Source organism: Caretta caretta, chromosome 4, assembly GCF_965140235.1.
Source record: "Caretta caretta isolate rCarCar2 chromosome 4, rCarCar1.hap1, whole genome shotgun sequence".
Classification (NCBI taxonomy): domain Eukaryota; kingdom Metazoa; phylum Chordata; order Testudines; family Cheloniidae; genus Caretta; species Caretta caretta.
Window position 1 is genome coordinate 84,563,355 of NC_134209.1, and position 23,109 is coordinate 84,586,463.

A 23,109-nucleotide genomic window follows, 5' to 3' on the forward strand; every position below is an offset into this window, starting at 1 on the left:
TGCTTCCCGAAAGACCTTTTCTGTTAGTTACAGGACATTGATAGTCGCAATATAACTAAATGTGTCACGTCCCTGCAAGTTAAATCTACAGGAAGAAATCCCTACTGTTCCCCAAATGTTTTGCTCCAATCATTCTACACTAAAGTATTTTGGGAGCAGGGTTATTTGTTTATTTTTTATGACTTTACAGTCAGTAGAACTGAAGTGGCAGCAGTCCAGTCATTGCCCAATTCACTTAAGCATAAACACTCCGAACTTTCACAAATTACGAAGTTTTCTTTCTTATCAACAGTTTCTAAAGTCTACTAATGTTTTCAGAATTGCAGCAGCAGGCTGTAAATGATGTATGAAATGAAAAATTCCTGCCTAGCTAGTGCACTGACAGATTATAGAGATACCACTTTAAAGTCACAGCCATGTCTTTTAATCCAATATTTAGCTCTGACATGGAGAGGAAAAAAGCCCACTAAGCAAAGAGGAATTGGCCAAAACAAATACGTATGTAACCTACGTAGACTGGAATAAATCAATTTATTTTCTAGTTCTGTGCTACAGAATTCTATCTGAATTAAAGTATTTGCGCAGACCATGAATTCATATCCTTGCTAGAGATTACCACTGGATTTTCTATAGGAATGCTCTAAATACTTAAAGTGAAAATTATACCAGAATTCATTTTCTTTTTCTTTTCTTCTAGGAATCTCGTGCCAGTTTTTACCATAAGATAGTTACATACAGAATTAGCAATTTCAAATTTCTTTATTGAACAACACTCTAAAGATAAAAACCATTATAGCTCAGCAGTTACAACATACCCTAGCTAGACTAACATCACTAACTAGAGATTTATTTTCCTTTAAAAGGAAAAATATAACACAGGCCCTAAACCCTAAAATGTGTATATTTAAAACTCACAAAATAAACACAGGGACTGGGACTTCTGACAATCTGCTTTCACATACGCTCACCTTGAGTCTTATATTGGCAAATAGTTAAAACATTTAGTTGTTACACATAACCAATTGGTTCAGCATCCACACTTTTGAATAAGAAAAGATGTCAATTCCTGAAGCTGTTTGGCTTACACAGTGTCTTTGGTTAAAAAATGTAATACAACTCACAAAGATATTTTTTCCACATGACCCCAACCTCATTCAGTGCACATGACGGTCACATAAGGGAACAGAATTAAGACTATATTGGAACTGTAAAACTGGCATTTCCTAACTAAAATTTCTTTAAACATATTTTTGTATGTAATATTCTTTATAGAGATGAGCTTCCCATATCGCTAGGGCAGTGGAATATTGTGGTCTCCCTGGAGTGCTTCCCCCCCACCATTATCATTGTCCAAATGCCCAGTGTATTTCCTCTGCACTATCCATTAGCTAGTTTTCTAGAACTCTGGCAGTGTTCTCACGTTGCCAGTCTGATTCCTCCTTTATGGTATTTTTCCAGCCTCAATCCCACTGATTTGTGTAAAGTTACAGAAAACTGTACTGAGATTCAACACACTAGAGCTGCTGGGGGTAACCCAGAATGTATCTTCTCCCTGCAAACCTGGGCTGGATCTGAGTGGTGCTTAACATGGCTGCAAGTTTTGTACCCCTGACAGAACTCAGTACTGACTGGTCAGGAGTTACCAGGATATCTTCAAAACAGCTAATGAGCATGGTTAACAACTTCCTGTACCCCTTCTAGTGTGCTGAAATAGCAACTACCTCTTTGCAGTCACTCAAGGCTCTATACTGCCACCTTGTTTGGGAATGTTTTCAGATCCACTCAATGCAGTTAGAAACAGCAGCTGTAGTGACAGCAATAAGCTCAGGATTTTGGCTGAACACCAGAAAATAAGAAAAATAGAAAAGTGTAGGTGGTTGGTTAGTTATGATCACTAGCATGAGAAGGGAGATTCCCCCTCTACCCTTCAGTCCTCCCCCTACACAGAAAACTAGCTGCAAAGACACCTAATGGCTTACTTTGTGTTTTACGAACCTGGACTTTGTACCTGATGCTGTTGCTTGGCTGCCACTGATTTCAAAGGAAGCAGGATCAAGCTCTGTCAGTAAAGAATAATGGAGATATAATATATTAGGACATCATGCAAACAAGCACACATCCTCCATCTCATATCCGCAAGCCCAGGGGAGAAATCCACAGTGAAATGTATTGCAATGGAGCCAGTTTTATAAACTGTGACAGCAGTTAGCATGAAATGGCTAATCAATACCATTGCAAATACCAAAATTAGAGTCTAGTCTGTTCACCCTGTTGATATTAATGAGAATTATACATGATTACCAGGAGAAAAGAAGCCTATGTAATAAATGTACTAACTTTCAAAACGACCTGTAAACGTCTCTGGAAAATTTCTTTTGGATTCCTTGTCCTCTCGCTCAAAGTTCCACATTTTTTTACAGCACTATTATTTGGTATTTTTAAACCATGTAGGCGACAAAACAAAACCTACTCTCTTACTTCAGAGGCAAAATCATAGCCCCTAGACCTGTTCTGAGAACTGAACCAGTTAAAAAACCCATCATGCATAAGCCAACATCAGTCCCTAGCATTGATTGCTGCATACGTACTCTTTCTCCACTGACTTTACATCACTATTCTGCACCACAAACAAGTGGCAGATTATTTGAGCTGGAATTCGACAGAAGCAGGTGGCCCTGAACAGCAGTATCAACTGCTCTATTCATCTCTTCATGACATGTCTTGGTCTCTTATCAGTTTTTCTATCAATAGAGAAGAAAGAGACAAAGTGGTTCCCTGTTTGAAAACAGTGTTCTCAGTTTTTACAGTCTGGCACCAAAAGCATTTTATAGTAAATGATTCCAGGCTTCCTGACCGTTTCATTAAAAGTCAGCAAATGGCTCTGAATACAGCAGGTGTTAATTTCTCAAGGTTTTTGCCTTTACATGGTAGGTGCAAGTAATCTTTTGGATGGCTGAACCAATAGTAAATTGTATATGGGGTTTGAAATTTCTGTTATTGCCTCAGTGGGATTTTGGGGTTTTTTTCGGGAAACAATTTTCTTTCTTCCTCCTCTTCTCTCTAACTGTGTCCTCACATTCATATTGTTTAAATTAGGCATTTGGATTAGATCCTGGAGGTTTAGGATTTGTTTGTTATTATTACAATGCTTAAAACTTGCTGTGAAATCTTGCATTTTGCTGAAGCAGTACTTGTTGACAGTTCATTGATCAGGACACACAAGTGAATGAATACAGATTCAGGGGTGTATTTTAAACAGCAGGCTGCAACTTTATTTAAACTGATCATAAGAGAGTGGCACTATCTGCTCCACCTCCCCATACCAGGTATTTAGATGGGTCTAGTGTGGGGTTTTATTGTGGGCACCTAACAGGGTACAATTTTCACTGCCTACCCCAAGGATTCAGCTTGCTCTGCTTGCCCCTCTCACCTTGAGACTGGGATGGAAGGTATCAAAGACAGTCCCCAGTTTGCAAGGACTTTGGGTCTCCCTTTTTTTTTAATAGACCTGAGGTCCATCAGCTAAACTACATCTCTTATTTTCTGGGCATGGGCCCTTTGGCCTTTTTTCCACACTGGACACCAAGAACAAGTTGCAACAGACTAACATTCACATAATGCCTTACATTAAATTCCTAATTTAATGTAACTATTTAACCTAACTGTGAACATAAGAAAGGCTAAATTGGGTCAGACCCAAAGGTCCATCTAGCCCAGTATCCTGTCTTCGAACAGCGGACAATGCCAGTGCCTCAGAGGGAATGAAGAGAACAGGCAATCACTAAGTGTCTCCATGATGCGTAAGAGGAAAAACACTGGTATGGCCCCAGCCAATTCAACCCTGGTGGATAAATTCCTCCCTAACCCCTGAACAGGCAACCTTAACACACAGTTCATATACCATATAACTGAAGGGAGGAAGGGATGGTTGGGTCAGTTAAAAATGAGGAAAGAGGCCTGATAAACACTGAGCCAGGATTTAAATAAATGACTATGGGAAGCCAGAGCCAATCATCTTGCATCTCTCTAGCTGGCTAATGGACAGCAAAGCACCCCAAGGGAGGAGAAGGCTACCTTGCATATATTCCCTCTTTTATGCTAAAGCTGTCCAGCACCTTGCTGATCCAATCAAGTTTGTTATCCAATAAATTGGTTGGTAGCATTGTAGCGAGAAGGGTTAGATTGCCTTTAATCTTATTCAGTAATATCACTAATCATCAGTGCCTGGCATCTGAAAGTTCTCAAATTGGAAGTTACAGAAATTTTTCAATCCAGATAATTTTCACTGGTCACCCTGACAATGTTTCCACTCTCCACTCAGTCACAGAATCTAGAGCTAGAAGAAAAAACAATTAAGTCATTGAATCTGTCTTTGTGCCCATGCAGGATAATTCCCTATTGTATATTTAATAGCGGGTTCTCTTTCTTTGGTGGTAGCATTGTCAGTAAAATGCAGCCTTTGCAGGCAGTTTTGTCACAGCTACACTTCCCTCATGCTCTCTGGAGTTTCTGATTCCCACATTACTTTTCAAAGAGCCTTATTAAAAACATTTTTAAAAAATTAGCTTCATGGGAGTGTAGGCTCTTGTCCTCTGATGGACTAACAGGGACTTGAAGGTGTTCAGCAGTAGGAGTTGCAAAGTTGGGTGACCTCCCCATGCCTGTTATCACTGCTTTTCACAGAGGGTTTTAAACCTGGTTTGCCTGATTAATTTATAGTGAACTATCCTTATCACTTTCCATACACCCAAATAGGGTTCTTTTCTACACCCCGATAGTGGACTCTAACAGAGAATGATAGCATGGAATAGCTGTATTTGTATTTCATTGCAGTGGTTACCGGCTATGTCTTGTGTGTGTGTGTGTGTCTCTCTCTCTCTCCTCCCATTACACATTTGTGACAAAAATGTATTTGTTGCAGAGAGACTCCCTCTTAGTCCTCATTAGGCTAATAACAAATTTCATTTTCTCCACAGTGACTGTTGGAGAGTGACCGTACAGTTAGTCACTGCTCCTCATTATACAGCAGACTAATAGAGTTTTCAGTCTTGTTGCTGGGTGATTGTAAACATGCTTGTTATCTCATTGTCTCTACCCGCAGGGTTGAAGAAGTTCAGTATATGTAATCTACCTGTTCTGACTGACTGTAGAATGTGAATATCTCTTTTTAATAAACTAAAGGCCAAACTGAATATTAAGCCATAGCCCATGTTGGAGGAAGCTTCAGAAGGGCCTGTTTCAGCAGGAATTCCAGTAGACATTCTGGCAGAGAGCACCAGAATTTGTACTGGGGATTTGGTGAGTGTATGCTGCAGCCACTGCTTCCCCACGATGTCAAGGAGTGCACTCAGTTCCATGGATAATCTCCTTTGCTGGCTGGTGTGCAGTGGGGAAGAGAAGTCCATACACCTCCGCAACTTGTTCCCTTTCAGGAAACTAGCACCTGCAAGGGCATATGCAGGAAACACTGTTTGTACTGTCCAACAGGCTCTTTGTGTCCTCTCCTTCCTTTGCACACCAGTGTAGGATTGGGCCCAGTGAAGCCACTGCATGTTTTTGGTGAATTGTAGTGAAAATACAATGTTCAGCTGGATGTACGTAGCTTTATTTAGTTTGTGGTATTTGACTTATTTATTGTGGGGTTTTCTGTCAGGTCAGATAAGGCTATGCCTGCTACCATAATGAGAGTAGACGGTACTACCTGTGGCTTATCAAACCCCACTGCCTTGTAGGTAGCCCAGGAGGGTGAAAGGCTAAGGGAACAACCCCTGACAGAAAAACTCCACTGTCCTGTGGGTGAATTCAGGAGAAGTGTAAGGCTATGAGAGTAAACTCAGATAGAAAATCTGGAGTGGAGTCCCAAAGGGGGTCAGGTACTAATATTTTAGTATCTTTCCTGCAACTCCTGCAGAGGATCGGGTACCAGATGTATTGGTTTTTCCTCTTCTCTGGATTTTACCAGTGACACTGAGAGGGGGGTCCTGATGCATGGGCAACTCAGGGACTCCATATCATCTGCCCAGGCTTGTGCCTGGGAGAGGTATTCCAGCTTCACCTCAAGCATCGACACAACATGGGAGGCAGCAGTCACCGGTTTTAAGCTCTTACTCAATTGGCTTAGAGTTGAGCTCCAGGGGCTGTCTCCAGTAGTGGGAAAGATCACTGTATCTCACTGGAAAACCACTGCCCGTCATAAAACTGGGCTGCCCCCAGACAATAAGCTGTTGTCTCACCACAATCTGCCTGATTCAATGGGTGCTTGAAGCTTAGAGTTTTATAACTTGACAAGAGGACTGTAACCAATGCACCAGGCAAACCGAGCAAGGGAAAGAAAACATCCTTAAAGATAGGATGCTGGAATGTTCACACCACGACAACTGGATATCTGAGGACCTTCAACAGATCAACGATGCACGTAAAACTGCTGTGATCAATGATGAGCTGAAATGACTCAATGTGGATATCACATCCCTCCAAGAAACAGAACTAGCATCAAGTGGATCTCTTGGAGAAAAAAGACTACACATTTTCCTGGCAGGGAAAAAGTGCAGAAGAAACACAAGAGCATGGAGCTTGATTTGCCTTCAAGAACTCACTTCTGGGGATGATTGAGCCATCTACAAATGGATCAGAGAGAATTTTGGCACTATGTTTGTTCACATCTGAGGGCCCAGTCAATTTTGTGAGTTTGTATCCCCAACACTCTCCTTGTCTTCTGACATAAAGGACCAGGTCTATGACTAGTTGAACACCACCACCATCAAGATTCTAGGGAACTTTAATGCAAGGGTGGGAGCTGATCAAGAAGCATGGACCAACTGTCTTGGTCCACACAGAACTGGGAAGACGAATGGAAATTGTCAGAGACTGCTAGAATTTTGTTCCTATTATGACCTCTGTGTAACAAACTCATTCTTCCAAACAAAGTCGCAACACAAAGTGTCTTGGAAACATCCCAGATCTGGCCACTGGCACCAACTGGATCTTATCACAAGACATGCCAACCTTAACATCATCCTCATTACCCACAGTTATCAAAGTGCTGATTGTGACACAGACCACGCTCTTGGTCTCAGCAAGATTAGACTTAAACCAAAGAAAATTCACAGATATAAAGTAAAAGGATGTCCTCCTATTAACCTCAGTTACATAGTGGACCAAGAAAAGGCACAGCAGTACAAGAACATACTACAACAAGCCCTTGACACCAGTGATTGTGCTACAAGCACCCAGCTGATGTGGGAGCAACTGAAGAACACAAACCATGATGCAGCTCTGTTAGTCTTTGCGAAGAAGGAAAACAAGACCAATGACTGGATTGATGTATTCCAGTGTCTTGACACCAGTCATAGATGCCAAATGCACAGCCCAAACCAACTATGAGACCCAAACGAATAAACCTTACAAGCATTGAGAGTGGCAAGAACCAAGGTACAACAAACTGCTCAACGCTGCACCAATGTATATTGGCTGCACTAATGTGAGCATCCATGTAGAAGCTGATGCAGTCAACATCAGAAACATGTATGATAGGATCAAGAAGCCTTGGGTCCAACTTCAAAGAAGAGAGCCCCATAGAAATCAACAACAGGGGAAACAATCAAAGACCACATCAAGCAGATGGATCGCTGGGTAGAACACTACTCTGAGCTTTACGCTCATGAAAATATTGTTACAGACGCAGCCATCAACAGCATCAAAAGCGTGCCTGTTATGAATCAACTCAATGATTAACCAACTGTCAAGGAGCTTAGCCTTGCCATAGATGGCCTCCCCAATGGAAAGCCCCCCCGGAAAAGACTGCATACTGTCCGAGGTCATAAAATGTGGAAAACCTATTCTACTGCAACATCTTCATGACTTGCTCTGCCTGTGCTAGAAAGAAGGTGAAGTACCACAAGAAATGAGAGACACCAACATCATCACTCTCTATAAAAACAAAGGGTGACAGGAGCGACTGTAACAACTATTATGGCGCTTTCCTTCTTAGTATTATGGGAATAGGCTTTGCCTGAGTTGTCCTGAACAGTCTTCAGACCCTTGCAAACAGTCAGATAATGTGGCTTCAGAGCTGAAATGTCTACTATCGACGTGATCTTCTCTCTGAGACAACTACAAGAGAAACGTAGAGAACAAAAAAAGCCCCTCCATATAACCTTCATTGAGCTCACAAAGGCTTTGGACTTTGGCAGTAGAAGTGGACTATTCACACTTCTAGAAAAGATTGGATGTCCCCCCAAGATCTTAAGAAAGACTCGATCCTTCCATGAAAACATGCAGGGAATACTATGAGGGCTGACCCTTATACAAGCCATGAAGAGTGAGAGGAAAAGGGAATCTGTACATCTGTTGGAGGAAGGCACTGTTTGGCCTTATGTTATTAATGTGGACAGTAAATTACATTTGCAGCTACAACAGATGTGTTGCACTTTTTAGTTCAGATTTGGACTTTTAATCACCGTGCACTTATTAGAACAGATGTTGGCCAATGACAACAGACACACGTGCATTCTTAAAAAGTGAGACAAAATAACCACCCAGAACCTTCACATGAAAATAAAATAAAACAAATGTATATGTATAGCTTGATGGCTTTAATTAATTGAAAGTGATCAAGAAACAGTATAATTTACAATTATGGTGTACAAAAACCTTCAGGGGGAGAAAATACTGGGAACTAAAGGACGCTTTAATCTAGCAGAGAAAGCCATAACAAGAACTGATGGCTGGAAGCTGAAGCCAGACAAATTCAAATGAGAAATAAATTTGTAACAGTGAGAATGATTAACCTTTAGAACAAATTTCCAAGGGAAGTTGGGGATTCTCCATCTCTTGATGTCTTCAGATCCTTTCTGGAAGCTATGGTTTAGCCAAACACAGTAAAAATACAGCCATTGCTCCCTCTCTAGTTTTCCAGGAATATTCAGTACCTCACAGGGGAAAGAAAAGAGGCAATGCCCTAGCCTCACAAATGGAGTCTGGGGAGTAACCTGCACCCCAAAATGGACATAGCTGTATGTATACTTCCCTATATGTGTAGCTATGGGAGGTAGTCTGCCTTATTCCAGAATGCCTCCAGGTACTTCCCTGGAGTGCCGCAGGTCAGCAGCACCTAAAACTATGGGCTGTGCCTTAAGGATATGATCTAGGCAATGAATTCTGAACTATTTATCCTTAAGAGCAATGCAAACTGTTGGACTGGACTACGGCATCCTGAAAAGTTACCAGATTTATGCATGAGCACTTCACCTTGCATTCTTGAAAAAATGAACATGAATAGTGCATGGGCAGTGCTGTGCTGCACAACTTAATGCAGTGTGCCTAGGGTAGCATAATTCTTTTTACAGGAACAGAGCTGGTAATTAAACTGGACCATGAACAAGTGCTGGGATTGGAGTTGCAATTCACTTTCACATAGGTAATAATAGACTATTTCAATTTCTAAAGAGATTAAGAAAACTATATTTGGCAGAAGCATGGATTTGACTAGACTTCTGTAAATAACTTTTTATCGTTCGGGTTTGTTTTGACAAAACATTTATTAGAAATGTACACTGTTTCAAAGAATAAAAGTATTTCTAAAAATATTCTGAATATTAAGAGCCAAATTCTGCTGTCAGTCCCCATAGGTTAAAACCAAGCAGTAACTCTTTTTGCCCCAGTGGAAGTACTCTGAATTTAGACTAAAATTTCTCTCCCACTTTAAACTCAAATATCATGAGTCATGTGTTCACTTTCCTTCTCTGTATAACATGTCTGATGAAGGATTAAATACTGTTAGAAATCCAAACTCTAACTGTATTTCAGGCCTATTACAATGCCTTTAACTGCACATTACATTATTTCTCCATGAAAACTTAGCTTCTACCATTGAATAATACATTAATTCCTTTGTTCGTGTTAAAGATCTATTAAATTACAGCTATAATCTTCCCTTTTGGCATAGAATGAATTGCTAAAGCTTGCACTTAAAGAGAAATGCTCCTGTTTGTACCAGAATTATTAGGATGATTTTTCCTTCTTGCATTATGTTTATTTTATTCTAGGACTGTCCAACAATTTAAAAAATAATTGAAATTAATAGTGAGATTTAAAAAGTAGTCCCAATTAATCACAGTTTTAGTTGCACTGCTAAATAGTAATAGAATACCGATTTAAATTTGTAATAAATATTTTGGATGTTTTTCTACATTTTCAAATACACTGATTTCAATTACAACACAGAATACAAAGTGTACAGTGCTCACCTTAATTATTTTTATTACAAATATTTGCACTGTACAAAATAAAATAAATAGTATTTTTCAATTCACATTACACAAGTACTGTAGTATAATCTCTTTATCATGAAAGTGCAGTTTACAAATATAGAATTATTATTATTACTTTAGAGCTTACAAGTCAAAGAATGAAAGAATATACAAATGTTTAGCATATCTGGCACATAAATACCTTGCAACACCCGCTGTAGAACAATAAAGAGATTGCAGTACAGTACTTGTATGCGGTGAATTGAAAAGAAAACTATTTCTTTTGTTTATCTTTTTGCAATGCAAATATTTGTAATAAAAAAATATAAAGTGAGCACCATCCACTTTGTATTCGGTGTTGTAATTGAAATCAATGTATTTGAAAATGTAGAAAAACATCCAAAAATATTTATAATTTAAATTAGTATTCTATTGTTTAGCAGTGTAATTAAAACTATGATTAATCACAACTTTTTAAATCTAGTTAATTTGATTTGCATTAAGTGCTTGTGTTAACTGTGATTAATTAACAGTCCTATTTTATTCCAAAATCCTCAGTCCATTGTTTACACATTTATAAACACAAGCAACAAAAGCTGTCAACTAAATTGTATTAGATGGGAACACTGAGTTAGGAACATCATTAAATTGAAAATCAGAGGCATTTTTGATGTAACATAACCAAGTTTGTCACATTGCAGAGCATCTTACTTTTATTTACAGACTGGAAAAAGCAGATCACATTCACAATGCATCCTTATCTAAGAAAAGAAGGAATCATGAAATGGAAGTGCAAATAGGTTGGAACCTTACAGCAGTCAATTCTGTTTAGAAGAACTAAAGTCGATCTACTTACAACTAATTCCCAGGGACATTGTTATGTTCTGATATTTATATATGGCAATTCTGTAGTCCAATGTATTTCTGAAATTTCTACACATTACAGGAAAAAGCATCTGAATTTAATTTGTTTCACACTTTTTTTAATGAAATCTCCACTTAACATAATTGAGATAGAATATCAAATACTTTTAGTTTTCTAAGGCAGAAAATCAACTGTTTTGTTCAGTTTTCTTTTATTACTGAATTAATTGTCTGTGTTCACATTTTTCTTGTGTGATTAGATGTTGAAAACTGAGTGGGCAATTAAGGGTTAGCAAGTAGTGGGGTGTATTACCGTGAGCCATAAAATTGGTGTTTGAGCCCGTGGTTTTGTGTGTTCAGCAGAGTTATGAATTTAAGGTTATGTCTACATTACACACCACTGGCAGCAGCATGTAGTGTATGTGTAACTACATGACATAGTGAAAAGCTCAGAGTCCACAGGGCGTATAGCTTCACATCATGGAAAGGCTCTGGCAGAGAGAAAGTAGAGGGGACAGGCTGCAGCAGCTCCCCTCTGCTGGAGTCTTTCACTGCAGCGAGGAAGGGGGCCAGCCTTTCCCTGCTGCCAGAGTCTTTTCCTCCAGCAGGGAAGGGCTCTATCAGTGGGGAGCCAGTGGAACATTACACTGCTAAAAATAGTAGCATAGACAGAAAGGCAGGGCCTCGGCAAGTAGAGAGCCACATATGGTATGTGTTCAAGTACGTACACACACCCTTCAGGCATGTCTTTACTCTACTTGGCTAAGCCCTGCCTCACCATCTACACTGCTATTTATACTGGTGCTAGGGGGACTATGCACTGCCAAAAGAAGGGCACAGTGGAGATACACCCTAAGTTCTCATGATTGCCTTTTGAACATGTTATTCTGGTTTCCTTTGAGGATGAGTACTGAGAAATCAGATATGAAGTGATCGCTTTGGGAAAAGTGTTTGCAATGGATAATATGGTGTTTTTGTCTTTTATCCTTTTTGTGTGTGAGTTCATTTGAGAGCATAGTGATTGTCTGGTTTTAGCCACACAGTTATTGGGTCATTTGATGCACCGGGTGAGGTACACCATATGTTGTGATGATTCATGGGTCCTACACATGTTTTTGAAAAGTTTGTTGTTGCAAGTATTGATCATCATAGCAGTGGAGATATGTCCACAAGTTTTGCATCTGTTGGAAGGTCTGGTGCTGCTTTGAGTTGATGTGTCCTGGTCTGTGGGGAGCTTGCTTCTGATGAGCATGGTGAGACTTGGGGTTGTTTGACTGCCAGAAAAGGGCGTTCAGGAAAGATTTGTTTCAGGGTGTGCTGCCCATCAAATATAGGTTGTAATTGTTTTGGGATACCCCATATAGGTTCCAGTGTGAGGTGGTAGGTGACAAGTAGGGGATTGAGTTCACTGGGAAGGGGGGATTCTGTTTTGAAGCAGGTTCTCCTGGGGTATATGGTTGGCCCTTTCCATGACTCAATCTACTCCTCTGGAATGTCATTGTTTAGTGTAGGTGGTTTTAAGTGTGTTTGGGTGTATATCCTAGATTTCCTCTTTGAAGCAAATTCCATGATACCTAAGAAACAATGGGGAAATAAGGCATAAAAGTGTCTGCATGAGAAGCTGGCAAATAGGCAGACTAGGATAGCATTATTGCCAGAGATGAAGTGGTAGATGATGGCACAAGAGACAAGTGCAGTGAAGTAGGTTAAGGCAGAGTTGTGAAGGGTCATGATAATGATGACAAAAATTTGTGGTGAAAGAGAGGGAGTCATTGGCATGATTTGGATGACATGATTAGAGCAAAAAGAAGAAAAAGATGATTTCAGCAACTGAATTTTGAATGGCTCAGAGTGGGGGCAATGTGGTGATAGCAATCAATCTGTGAAAATAATAAATTTTTCCATCACTGGCAATACTGAAAAGAAAAAGGAGAAGAAATTTAGATTGAGATTTTAACAAAATTGAAGGAAAACTCAAAACAAAGTCATTTTGAATTAAAAAATGAAAAGTTTTACCTTTTGGAATTTTGGGGGCTTTACATGAAAAAGTCAACAAAACTGACATGAATTAATGAGGCATTTTGGTATTAATGAATATGCATTTTTTGCTGAAATTAAATTGACTGAAAAGCTTAACTAATATATAGTTAGAAAGACCTGAACAGAGACTACACAATTCAAGATAAAAGATTGTGAGGGACTGCATGGGAAATTTAGGCATCCGAACTGAAAGAAAAGGGTGGATCCAAAAGTGTTAAGGGAGAAAGAAGGATCAAGAATTGGACACAGCCTGGATTTGAACAGTGAAGTTGAGGGAGAAATTGATGATGACATGCAGGTTATAGGCCTGAGTGACAAGGAGTAGATCTGTGTTGTCAACAATGACATAATGGAGGAAGCAAGGAGGGTTTTGGAGGAAAGATCAGGAGTTTAGCTTTGGCCAAGTTAATGTTTAAGCTGACAGCAAGACATCCAGCTGATATCATAGACAGGCTGATATTCAGACGTGGAAGGAGGGAGACAGATATGCGAGTCAATCAAACATAAGGATGTTGGCTGGAACCATGAGTGGATGCCATTTCTCAGAGAGAAGAAAAAGGGAATGAGAGGGCCAGAGGTGGAGCCCTATGATACTGCCATGGAGTGGGAGATAGAGGAGCAAGACCCACCAAAAAAAAAAAAGATAGACTGTGAGATAAAAGAGGTAGGAGGAGAATCTTTACCACACAGTTCTCTCAGACGCCATCCTTCATCCCACCTAGTTTGATTTCTACCATCTGCACTCCACCAAAACTGCTCATACCATAATTTTCATTTGACATCGGCTTGTCCAAATCTGAGGGCCCCTACTTTATATTTATCTTCCAGGGCCCCTCTGCTGCTTTTCACACCATTAATCACACTTCTAAAATCTTTGCCAATCTGGCCCTTGCAAAGGGTTTGGGGAGGAGGATGACTATGACTAGTCACTGCTCTGAACCAGTCAAAGCTGGCCAGACATGGAGACAGGGTAACCAATAGCAAGTGTGAAAAATTGGGACACATTTTTTCTGGGGGAGAGGGGATGGTTGCATATATATAAGACAAAGCCGCTAATATCAGAACATCTGGGACCCTGCATGGAGAGGTCTTTAAACAAACGAACAAAACAAAGGTGGCTCCAGCAGCAGCACATCCTGGCAGCTTCAGGATATAATGCACTGTCCACAATGCAGTACTGTGTCTTAATGCCAAAATATAGTTCTTAAATTAAATTCTCCATGTCTTTTTCCCCATTTTTTAAAAAAATGTGATAATACCAAACTCATATGGGTGTTGCCTGCAAAGCTCTTTGAGATACTGATATGGAAGTGCTATAGAAATGAAAATATTTTTTTATTCTCAGTGGCTAATAGCAGGTTTGTAGGTTGTAGATACAGACTGATCTGATATTAGATACTCTATTAACATATGTATGTAAATGAGTGAATTTGTTTTGCAAAGTAACTATTCTATTTTGATGTTTAACTGGAGTAAAATGTGCAAACACAATGCTAAATAAAACAGCATTTGTTTGCTAAGGCTAAACTTGACTTGGTATGTAAAAGGATTGATATAATCCATGTCTTGTCACTTAACAGAAGATTGACAGGCACTTAATTGGCTGTAAGCTGTTGTTCATGTTTGGTTTTTTATTGTCCTTATTAGAAGAACTTTTTCAAACTCAGTAATAAATTTAATTTTCCTATATAAATGAGAAAGTGTAACAAACAGTGAAAAATAGCAAAATATTCTTCTGCACAAGAAGTTGTATGTATTATTCCTTCATGCACTGGCAGTGATAGTAAGTTGATTTTATAACATATGCCTTTTGGTTCCAGATGACCAAGCCACTATAACCTTTTGCTATCAAAACTATCAGTTTTATTTTGCACTTTGTAACATTAATAACTTACTGCCTGGGTAAGTAAAGTAATCCATTCAGCTTCTGCTAGGACAAAGAATCTTTCCAATATTCAGTACAATGTTTCATATTAAAGCTGTTTTAATTGTGACACAGATACATTTAATACAGATGAAATATCATTCAAAATACACAAAGGTGAAATCTTATGTTTTCCTTTCCTGAGATGTTCCCAAACCTTTTTCAGAATCATTGTTCCAAAAAGTTTATATGTAGGTAGAAGGCAAATCAGCTGGGGCCTGATTCTTTGCTTAGATTGTAAGCTCTCTGAGATAGTGACAGTCTTTTTGTTCAGCACCTGCCATGGGATTCTGGTTCATGAGTAGTGCTCCTAGGCGCTATGACAATACAAAAAATAATTCATAGCTTTGTACCTTTTGTAGCCACAAAGTGGGGGTAAAAACTGAACATTTTCATTAGTCAGCACCCACTTAGGAATCATTTATTTATCTAGCTTTGCGTGTTCTTGTGTATAATTTATTCTTCATAGTCTGCCTTAAATGTTACTGAACAGAATGGCTGCTGTCCACCTACAACTTCCCCCATCCCCGCCCCACAAAAAAAAACAAACCAACAACTAGTTAGTACTTACTATCACTGAAATTGCCTCTCAGGTGGAACTCAGCAACCATTTGTAACCAGGGAAAAATTAAATCTAAATGAACTACAATATGCCTCTCTGTTTCCCTTTTACAGGTACAGGTTCTTGGACTTGCTATCAGGGTCTATCACCTGAGGAAGCAGCTTCTGTGTCCCACCCTCCTTCACAAGTGTGGTGTAAGAAAGACGAGGAGAGGACAAAAGTTATGTTTGAAACAGGTAAGTATTGTATTAAGGGTTGATTACATGAAACGGGTAAGGGGAAAACCATAAGTAAACACATAAACACTCAGCAAACAGTGGACTGCAACAAAGGAGCTTGAAGCTCAGGCCCAATATACCCCTCCCTTGGCAACAAGAACAAAACAAATCAAATCCCCTGTATAGCCTACTGCTTATCTAATGTCATCTATGGACAGGTCAGATGGTAGTGAGTGGTGGGTCCAGGACCTTCTACCCTCGGGCCAAACGCTAGCCTTTGGGGAGGAACACTGGATCTCAGCTGCTGGATGGTGACAAGCTGCTGGGACTGAAGCTGCTGATGGACCAATGGACCCTGGATGGCAGGTAAGTTGTTGGTGTCACAGGATCCTTCATAGCTCTTGATCCAGAGACCCGCGTGAAGCCCGACCACACACGGGCTGCCTCCTGAATGGACAGCGCCGTGGTGACGTGGCACAGTTCCTTATAAGGAGTGAGTGGTGGAAAGTTCTGAGGGAATGGCAGTTACAAAGCAGTTCCCACTGGTTTGAAACGGCCCTTCATACCACAGCTTTGGTGCCTTAATTTTCCCACCTTTAGGGACAAAATGGAGATTCGACTCCACTTTGAAAAGTGCCGAAGTCCATATTGCTGAGGGGAAACCATATAAAAACCTTACCCTAAACATTTTAAATCACTTCTAAATCACTTATATACAAAACCACCAACACATTCTGTGCCAGGAACAGTTTTTAGATCAGAATATGACGAATATATTCTCCAACCAGGGTTGGTTTTTAAGATAGGTGAATATAATTACAGAAGATATTTGGCAAGGGCACAAGGATCAAACACTTCTAAGATTACAAAATGCCATAGTCTAACAGCCATAAGTCATTAGGGACTTTATTTTCACTATTTTATTAAGAAATCGATTTATCGTGCAGTAGCATCCAACATGTGCTGGGCACTATACAGGCATAGGGGAAGAGGCATTATCTGCCCCAAAGAAGTTCCTTCTAAAGCATGTTTCTAAAAAATAACATGTCTTGCAGCACTCTGTCCTCTAGAGCTTTGCTGAGACATTGGTTCAATGCTGAGTCAAGGTTGGTCCTTATTCAAGTAAATACCTATTTCTATAAAAATGAATTCCACATTGGTGTTGAAAATATTGACATTTTAATAAGTTGCATTCCACTTAAAAATAATTTCACAGCACTGGTCATGTTTATTCCATCTGTTCATCCACCAAGAGCTTATTATTGTCTGAGTTTTGCCTTTTCCCAGATACTGCCAGTCTAATTCACAGATTGCATTTTGTGACAGAAAATGTTTTTAGCATTCATTCAGTGCATTTTATTTCTGACAATGCTTTGCAAAAAGCTGCTATGAAACTCTAGAGCAAAGTTTTTTTTCATAAATGTAAACCTTTTTCATTTTGTTGCTGTGATCTGATATACTGATTGTGTGTGGTGTCCTGCAATTTGTATATGAGCACATAATGCATGACTATTTGGATCATATGTGACATGTATTTATTGGTCTGTGACTTAGTTTGTTCTTTGGGACTCACATGGCTAGTACATGATGTGTAATTGTTAGCAAAACTTGGCATAATGAAAATTCAGATACTATAACATTATCTAGAATACATATAATTTTTGCTGGGGTGGAGGGAGAAGAGTCAACATCAGGCTCCCATTGATTTGAGTGGATTTTGTTTTGGGACCACAGAGAGGAAAATTATGTACAAATGTAGTAATTTGCAGAAATCTGTAAGGAAGATGACTTTAGGGAGAAAAAAAGATATAATGCTGGTTGTTGCTAAGTGATCTTTCTTGGTGAATTAAGGATAGGGTGACCAGATGTCCTGATATTATTGAGATCGTCCTGATATTAGCGGATTTGTCTTATATATGCAACTATACACTCCCTCCCCTGAAAAAATGTGTCCCAATTTTTCACACTTGCTATCTGGTTACCCTAATTAAGGGAGTGGAAAGAAGCTCAAGAAAATGGCTCAAAGGTGTCATGGTATTTAAGAAAATTAGAGGAGTCCATAATTCAACAATTTATAGTAGAGCAGCACTGTACTGCATCAGATCATTGTTGCCTATTGCATCACATTATTATGCTATAGCTCCCATTTTTTTAAGTGTGAACTACATCCTTTCATATAGCTCTTCCAGTTTTTACACTTCATTGTTTAACAACCAAGGAAGAGGTTCTGCACTCGGCTGTCTATACGTAGTTCCAAGAGCAACATTTTCTTGCAAGAAATTAAATTCATTTAGACTTTTGATGAAAGTTAACATATCAATCTGATAAAGATATCAATGTAAAGGTGGTTATCTAGCTCACTATTGTTTTTATTGCTATCCATCTGGACTTTTCAGTGTCCTGTACTAACTCTTTATCTTTGCCTCAACTCCCCGATCCATCAGCTCTTCTCCAACAGCATATTTGTAACTTCATTCAAATGCCTCATTAGTTTTCAGAACAGTTTCTCCTAATAATTCTATTTATTTGTCCACAATCACTCATGATTATATCATATATCTTATCATATACCTAATTGCTTTCAGAACTAACGTTCAGTTGAAGAATTGAAGTTATTTTATACCCACTGAATTCTGCTCAGTCAGTGGTATAGGACATGTTTTATTGATCTGGAATGACTTTGTTTTGTTGCATTTTTAATAGGCTATTTTATGCAAGACTTCAATGTGGAGCTATTATTTACAGGTGCAGAGATGTCTTGTATTTAATTTTGTCCCATTAGCAATTCCCTGTCATTATTATGGCACTACAGAATAAGCCCATAAAAATAAATATGGCTGTGAGTTATTGTAGGATGGCTACTTCTTTCCCACACCCCCAGTCATTTAGCAGCCTGTATCCATTTTCCTGTATTACCATTTCACATAGGGAAATTAAATAATGGTGTGTCCTGGATACTTCAGGAAGACAGACAAGACGCCAGGAATGTGATTTAACTTGGCCACAATTTAAATGTTTAGTAGTTCACCTGGGAACTAGCTGGCACTAAGTCATCCTTTCTTTGTAATCTATACCTCCTGCTGGTGGTGATTTCCCCACTTATCCATGCCACCTGGACCCCACACCATTACTGTGACTCCAACACCCCCCCACACTCCTTATACAGTGGTTAAGGGGGAAAGAAGGAGCTGCTTACTTGCTGTAAGCATTGAGCTCCAGCCCCATTCCGCACCTTCTCTAGGAGATGCCTTTTCCTAATTCTCTTCCAAATCCAGTTTGTCAGGAAGCAGGACCTCCTACTGAATGAGCACCTGCACTGGTCACCTGCTAAGCTGTAACAAAAAGAATTTTACAACCTAACCTATCCACCAGGCTGCTGCTGAGAGGAAGGTGAAAGATCTCCACCCAGACAATGCCTTCCCAGTTGTGAACAGTTAACTAGCATGACACCCACAGAAAGCCCCCCACACCCAGTCCTACTCTAATCCCAAGTGGGGGTGAAGGGGAGCTTTTCTTTCCAGCACAGAATGACACCCCAGGCATGGGGAGGAGGTTCTAAGCCCTCCCCTAGGGTGTGTGGGGGCCAGTAGGCTTATGCTGCACCCTTGTGTCCAACCAATCAGCCACAGCGCAACCCCCTTCTCCCCCCACCCACTACTCAGGTCATGAGGAGAGGATGGGGAATGCAATCCTTAAAGGGACCAACGGTTCTCTTTTCCCTATTGGCCCAGAAAAAGCCTCTAAAGGTGGGGGGAAGTATTTACTTGAAAGTGTGCATTAATATTTTACAATAGCCAAACTTGTGAAAGCTGCAAAATGCTGCCAAAGATTTCATGACCATCAACCACTCCAACAGGCTCACCAAATTTCAAAGCAGTCTAAGTAACCATGGGGATTTTAGATCACTTACAAGAGTCTAACTTTAAAGTATATAAAATGGCAAGAATGAAAACCTAGGCATTTTTCTGTATTGGCACATGCACACTGTAAAAACTGTACATTTGCTTAAATACCGTTCTCAGTTTGGGGCCCTCAACATTTTAATGGGCACCATGCATTACCTTGGGTAAAACTCGACAGACAGACCATTGACACTCATCACATCAATAGTCTGATCTCTAGCTCTGTGCAAAAAACTAGAAACTTTTTGAAAAATGGCTATATTTCCCTGGACATATATCTTTGCTACCATCTAGCTCAAATGACTCCAAATTTGGGTCACTAACTCTACCCTGCTGTGATGCTGACAGGCCAGGAGGTCAGAGTCATAGGCCAATTCACTTGTGTGTGAATATCAAATGCTGTGTATTAATTAACTCAAATGGTTCAAAGGAAATGTGAATGGTATGGTCTTCATGTATCTGTAACCTATTGAATGCTATCACAGAACATTAGGTATATCCCTGTACTTAATTAACCCTACTTCAAAAGTGTGTGCTAGAATGAAGATAATTATTTACCTGATAAAAACTAATGAAGGATTGTTTCAGGCAATTACATTGTGTTTACATCACATTTACCAGTCACAGAAGATTGGCGCCTTGGAAATGTAAAAGATTGCTATCTTCAAAGTCTGGGTCATTGTGTTTGACAATGGAAATTCATAAACTGTTTGCATTTAATTAACAAAGGAAGAGCCCATGCTGTGAATAAATATGCCTGCCAGATTGCCTTCTGTGGAAAGACACTATAAGAATGGATCCAGGGATTGACCCTCTATCGCTGAACTGTTTTGGATTCTTATAGAGTGGGATACTGAACAAGTGGATGGAGATCCCCAGAATTACCATAGGTAACCCTGAGAGACTTATGGAAAACTAGCAGATCACAACATCTCTGTCATTTTGGATTTACAAACTTGGACTTACCTGTTAATTTATTTTACCTGCTTTAACCTTTAACCTCTCAATAACTTTCTTTCTCTTAGCTAATAAACCTTTAGTTGGTTTGCTAGAGAAATTGGCTTCAGCATTCTGTTTGGTGAGATCCAGAGTACCGACCTGGGGTAAGTGACTGGACATTTGAGAGTAACCTAATGTAATGCGGTATCTTGTACAGTGACCAACATCAAAAAGTCCAGTTTGTCTGGGTAGCAAGGTAGGCTGGAGAGCCTAAGGGAACTGTTTGTAACTCCATCATAAGATTAATATAGTGATACAGGTGTGCACATTTGTTCCTGGCTTGGTGAAATCTAATTATACCACCTGTTTGGAGTGTCTGCCCTGTTTTCTGACAGTCTGACTTCAGACACTCAGACACTCCACATAGTGTGACACCTGCATCCTCCTGAGGCACACAAGATATCAAAGGAATCTAACATAGCACGTCTGGAGCCACTGCATCCCTTCTCATGTAGAGTACTTAACTCCTATAAATTCAAGTGAAAGGTGAGTATTTTTCAGACATAGTCTGATCTCATGCGATATCCTGGGATGGAAAATAGCAAACCAAAATCTGACAGACTCATTTCCCCTATCATTTGTGTGTACAACCCTGCTGCCAGTGACACCAACAAGGACCAGATTCAACCTGTTTAGGAACTCTGTTCTAAAACAATAAAACTATGGCTGAAGTCCGCCCCTAGAGCCATATGCCAGCTTCTGAATCAGGGAATTTGAAATAAAACATCCATGTTCACCTTCCAGGCATTTTCCCTGCCTACAAACACTCAAGAGTCCCCTGGAACATGGAACACGAGTATCTTTTTGTTTGGGTGTGAAGACAATCAAAAGGAACAAGAAAACCCAATTTTGCATAGAAGAAACGGAGAAAGCTATGTGAAGGTACCAGCAGTTTTAACACACACCCCATCATGCCTAGTTTAGAGAAGCCCAGAACTTTGTCTCATCACAAATCACACCTACCTAAGGTCCCACTCACAGATCAAGTCAGTCGTAGTCAAGGGGCATCTATGGGTGGCTGTCCTCCAGTCCTGATGGAAGTGCTCATCCAGGTCCTGCTCCAATGTACAGCTATTTGATGAAGTTTAGTGATTTCAGCTTTGTTTCCACAGACATATTGAATCATGTTTACTCATCATTCCCCAAATTACTAGGAAAAAAAATAAAGCTTTTGTTTTATTTACTAGCTCTTTCCTCCTCAGCTCTTGTCTCTGAAGCCAGACAAGGTGATTTAGTCATTTTGAAAATACACAAAGAAAGCATGGTTTCCTAGCAACAGGAATTGCTTGAAAGCTCCTAGACAGAGCATTCTCCTTGTTGTTTTCAAGATGCTGCCCATTTACCAATAGAGAATAAAGGTACTCACATCACATTCACATTAATGTAATTTGTTTAAATAATGACAACTTTTACTGCTTTACAAACTGAATACATAATAAGGCAGGACATCAAAAACTCAGATATTTTCAAGGGGGAAAATGAAAAACAAATTACTTGTTACAGACAAGATGTGAATAGATTCATTTCCTTACGATATTCATCAATACATGCACCATATAGACCAGTGGTGGGCAACCTGTGGCCCACGGGCTGCATGTGACCCATCAGGGTAATCTGATTGCGGGCCACAAGACATTTTGCTGACATTGACCATCCACAGGCAACGTCCCCTCTGCAGCTCCCAGTGGCCAAGGTTCTCTGTTCCAAGCCACTGGGAGCTGTGCAAAGCGGCGGCTAGCGTGTCCCTGCAGTCCCTTCACATGTAGGTGCCGCTTCCCACAGCTCCCATTGTACTTATACTGTGGAGTAGCCATTTTTTATTATTTGTATGCGTAACTCGTCTGCCAGGCCAATTTGATAGCAGCAAGGGCTGGATTCAGTACACAGGGGTTCCCTCTCAACAAAGCAAATGCAAAACTGGCTCGAGCCCCCACCCAGTGACCTGGGAAAATCTTACACTCACCCCTGGGCACCTCAAAGAGACAATACTTCCCCTCTCGCAAGCACAGAGTCTCGGTGTAGCAGAAAATCTTAACAACATGAGGTAAACAACATCAGCATTAAATTGGGAAAACACCACAACTAGGGTTCATCAACCAAACCATGAGCAAAGACCCACCCCAGCAGATTGGGCCATGTTCTTTCCCTCTGGTTCTTGAGTCCAACAACCCAAACGTCTCTTGAGTCCAGCAACCCAAAGATCACCCAAAGTCCCAAAAGCCAGCCCCAGAGTTCGAAAGTTCATCTGCAGAGAGAGTGTGATTGTGTGTGTGTGTAAATATATATATAAGAGGTAAGGGGCACCTTACTTGATCCAAAGCAGACTGCCCCGCCGCTCCATAGGGCTTCA

The 23,109-nt window shown here is 40.0% G+C and overlaps 1 long non-coding RNA gene across 1 annotated transcript in view; it reads right to left on the bottom strand.

Annotated features, from left to right (window-relative positions):
* LOC142071769 (uncharacterized) overlaps nucleotides 1-21,988 on the bottom strand; it is a 248,325-nt gene extending 226,337 nt beyond the window's left edge. The window contains exons 1-2 of the long non-coding RNA XR_012667962.1: nucleotides 21,723-21,988; nucleotides 1,996-2,059 (exon numbers count right to left, since the gene is read on the bottom strand). This is a non-coding gene — a long non-coding RNA (uncharacterized LOC142071769). The remainder of the gene's footprint in view (nucleotides 1-1,995; nucleotides 2,060-21,722) is intronic.
* Nucleotides 21,989-23,109: the final 1,121 nt, after the last annotated feature.